Source organism: Leptonychotes weddellii, chromosome 8, assembly GCF_054177405.1.
Source record: "Leptonychotes weddellii isolate Sample4059 chromosome 8, ASM5417740v2, whole genome shotgun sequence".
NCBI lineage: Eukaryota > Metazoa > Chordata > Mammalia > Carnivora > Phocidae > Leptonychotes > Leptonychotes weddellii.
This window is the reverse complement of record NC_138376.1, coordinates 40,732,779-40,737,209: the sequence shown is the minus strand read 5'-3', so window position 1 is coordinate 40,737,209 and position 4,431 is coordinate 40,732,779. Positions and strand designations below refer to the sequence as shown.

At 40.4% G+C, this 4,431-nt stretch overlaps 1 non-coding gene across 1 annotated transcript; it reads right to left on the bottom strand.

Moving 5' to 3' along the window:
* Positions 1–3,481: 3,481 nt before the first annotated feature.
* Positions 3,482–3,617, bottom strand: LOC115944873 (small nucleolar RNA SNORA44). Its single transcript, XR_004079373.1, has one exon. It is a non-coding gene; the product is annotated as a small nucleolar RNA SNORA44 (small nucleolar RNA).
* Between the last annotated feature and the right edge of the window lie 814 nt (positions 3,618–4,431).

Genomic DNA, 4,431 nt, shown 5'->3' with positions numbered 1-4,431 from the left:
CTGAAGTCACCACGAGCAAAGTTTCAAAAAAGAAAAAAATGTGGAGGAGATGGTAGGTGATTCCCTTAATTTCATACTCCCCAAATGCACTAGTCTCCACCCCTAGCCAATACCGTGGGTTTAAATAAATAGGACTACAGCAACTGGGGATTCAGAGCATCTGACCAAATGATGACAAATTCTCTGAGTCATTTTTAAAGCCTGCATTTTTAAAGCCCATGTTTAATAGGATAGCCTCTGGTCAGGTCAAAGTCTTATGAAATTCACAGCTCCTGGCATGACCTATCCTGCAGAAGAGTAATCAAATTATACATTAGGCTATTAAAGTGAAAGCTTATGCAGTGGGATACTTTAATCAGAACTGGAAAAGTGGTGTGATTCCCTCCTTCTGGGCATTTGCCTTATTAATGAAATGTGGCCAAAGGTCCCATGCTGACCAGACACAAACGTCCAGATGTTGAGTAAATGTGTAACAGGAGGGAAACAAAGACAACTCCAAAGGTGACCGGGGCACAAAGGATTGGTTGTTTAAATGTAAAACACACAAAATCTGCTAAGCAAAATTAGAATGAAAAACTAGGAATATGTATATGTATTACTAGCTAAGATATATATGCATAAATTGTGTTTTTATAAACAAAAATAACAGGAAGGAAATAAAGCATCCCTAGTGAGTTATGATGGGTAGTTTTGGTCATTTTCTTCAAGCTTTAGCATTCTATAATTCAACTTTTCTACAATGAATCTATATTAGTTTTATATACCGAAACATACAAAAAGGAAGGTTTTTTTAACTAAACAGATGCTCAACCCAAACAGCTGGAATCAGTGTATATTTAAAAGCAAAAATAAATAAATTTTAAAGATTAAAACATAAATAAAAGCAGAATTCAACACTCCCTGCTATAGAGACCCTATCATGATTCTTAGCAAAGCTTATTGGGATGGGGCAGAGGCTTTGGCCGAGAGATTGTGGGAAGTCTGGTTTGGCTCATGTTTCCAATAACCCTCCTCGTTCTGAGACCAGCAAAGGCAGGCGAAGACAGGTGCTCCTGCTTGATGGTTAAATGATGATCAAATTGAAATCAGTGACTCAGCAGCTCTATTAGGAGGACACAGAATCACACCTCCTGATCTTAGTCTGCAACTGATGATCAACATGTCATTAGAAGCCTGCCTCACAATTATTAAATAAAGCAAAGATGCTGAAAATAAAACAGTTTTTCTTCTCCAACAAAGAAAAAGAGCCAAGAGAACCATGGACAAGACTCTTAATTCTTCTGATCCTAGAGATGTGAAAAAATATTGCCAAGCTGGAAGACAAGAAGCATCTGGTTATTTTGCAAAGAGAAAAGTCGACTACAAAAAAACAAGGAAAGGACATAAAGGTACATGGATTGAAGCATTCTTGGTCAGAAAGAGCAGGAGCTGATGTAGTGCTTGACACTTGCTGGAGTGTGTGTCTACTGAGGCAATGGTTGAATATTTTAAGGAAAAGTTAAAAATACACTATCTGTATCAGGCTCTACCAGGCATGAACTTATAGAGACATCTATGTATGTGGAAGGAAATAACAGCCAATTTACCACACCACCTGGCTATCACATACCACTTACTGAAGAACCTACCACTGATAAAAACAAAGATGTGTTTTCTTCCTATCAAATAAACTCAGGAAAATAGTACTAAAAAAAACCTATGAGTTTCAAAAGAGGTTTGTCCCAGTGCTTACGATGTCCACTGCAATGGGTTTTTTTTTTTAATATTTATTTATTTGAGAGAGAGAGCACCTGAGCATGAGGGCTGGTGGGGGGAGGGAGGAGGGGGAGAAGGGCAGAGGGAGAGGGAGAGGGAGAAGCAGACTCCCCACTAGGCAGGGATCCTGACACGGAGCAGGATCCCAGGACCCTGAGATCATGACCTGAGCTGAAGGCAGACATCTAACCCACTAGGCCACCCAGGTGCCCCAACTGCAGTATTTAAAAAGGCTGCCCTCATCAGCCAAGTTGCCTTGGGACTGACCAGCCTAAAGAAAGCCTAACCTATGGTGTTTCCATCAGAGTGTTCAGGAGCAGAAGAGACTGCCTAAGTATGTACACCTCCAGTCTGCAAGTGTAGACTACAGTCAGTTGAAATCTGCCAAATCATCTTTGCCCATCTTTTTCTTAGCTGTTTATAGGCATGGATTTTCACTCATGCATCTGTTGGGGAACGTCATCAAAAGACATGATTGCCTATTGACCTGTGAGCCAGACCCAGACACTCAGGGGTTTCCCCACTTCCCCTGTCCTTGGGATGTGGGTTCTGCTTGCCTCTCCTGCTCCCAGAGGCAGCTCCAAGGACACAGCCTTGAGATGGTGATGTGGTTATTGAGAACATTGACACTGTATACATGACTGCCCAGTTAAGGCCACCTTATAAACTTTTAAGATTTGGCTGGTGGGTGTGAGCCACAACCGTGCAGTATGATGACTGTTGTATTATTAGATTACCAATTTTTCTTTTCTGAAAATACATTTGAGCATCACATCTGGAGAAACTACAACTTTAAGGGAGCCAATCTCATTTATTTTCCAAAGATGGAAGCAAAAACTGAATTACCCTCATAATGCCAAGTGGTCATTATTGGTTGGGTTTGTTGTTTAAATTTTGTCAAGAAAATAATCCCATTTCACTCATTGTGACTTTTGGGTCATTAGGGAAGTAGGGATGACTCCTGGTTCTGATAACCTGTGTGCCTCTCTAACTTAAAGCCATGTGAGAGGCTCCATTCCCAATTTCTGAGTCAAGCTGAATTAACCCCAAGCCGGGGCACAGGAAACTGTTATTTGCAAAGATTACTGTTACCATTTAGAAATAGGTACACTACCTAAATTTCCTTTAGAGAAAAACTATCCACTTACAAAAAACTGCCTTGGCAAATCAGTCCTGGTTTGACTAATCATTTTGGCTTTTTAAATGAGTGTTACACAAGGTGGATGCGCGATGAGCCAACACTGCACTGTGGATACATATATGTGTTTATAAGCTATTAGAACAGACCGTGCTGTGTACAGAAATGTTGCTTTGAAGCAATATTTGCAAAACATGCAAACTTCTGTATCTGTATTTGGAAAAAAATAAAACCGGTTTTTGTTGCTCAAGAAAATTTTTTTTTCCTCATCTTGCTGCAATCCAAGATAAGCCTTGTATGCAACTTCCCTTTGCGTATTAAACCTGCCACCTACAAACCTGCAGTGGCCCCCAGTTTCCTCCATCTCTCCCTGCCCTCTGAGTACAGAGGCTGGTTTCAGATTTCACCAGGGAAACTCCAGGATGGTGAACCAACAGCAACCCATGCCATCCTCCCGGAAGGAATTCACCAAGATTTTCATAGTCTAGTCACTACACTTGAGTGCACAGAGTCAACATTTATTAGATACTTCTGAACTTGATCATTTCAATGAATATTTTTGACATTTAAGGGGGGAAAATGCCCAATTTCCTCCCCTGAGCTGTTCTAGCAGCTGCAGGTAGGTATTACACAGACCTGTGCTATCAAAGTCTCTTGGGGTTGCTCTCCAGTGCAGTTGAAGATCCCATGGCCATAGCGAACCACAGCCCTTGGAAACATGCTGAAAAATGCTTTTTAATTAAAAAAAAAAATGTATCGTAACCATCACAGCTTGCCCTTAAAGGACTATAATCTTTTTCTTCTTTAGGTCTTGATGGCTCCTATACCTCTCTTATGAAATATTGTATTTTACCTTTTATTATTGTTTTTGTATTTCCATCATCAAACTGAAAGCTCTTTGAGGCAAGATTTGTCTTATTCATCTTTTTTTTCCTTGTCTTCCTCATCTTTGTATGATCTCTAATATTTAGCAAGTGGTAGAAACTCTGGAAATATGTGTTGAGATGACTTAAAAATAATAATTTGGCATCAACCATATGAGTGATATTGTCCTACGTAATTGGTACAAAATATCCAAAATTGCATTCATTATATCATTCACATCTAGCCATCAAAAGCCTGTTCTTTGCCCTGCATTTTTAAGGGCTAATGTCACTAACATCCTCTCAGATACCTGTCTATCACCCTCACGGATTCTCTCCAGCAGCCACTTAGTTATATTGTTTCTCCTTGTGCAGCTTCTCTTCCCTCTTCTCATTTCTTCTGTCCTGCTATAGGTCTAGTATTTCCTAATAGGCTCTGTGGAAGACCCTACTAATTTGTCTTGGTCCTCCCTGGTGAACCCTTCTCACTGCCACCAGGGAAACCTCACTCATACAGATAACTATTTTTCTTCTGCAAAAACTTCAAAACATTCTCAGTTACCCAAAACCTAAATGGCTTCTCCAAGGCCCTCTACTCCTATCTCAACTAGGCCTAATTTCCAGCTCATCAGTTCACCAGCCCCACCCTCAAGCAGGCCCTTTGCCATTCTAGGT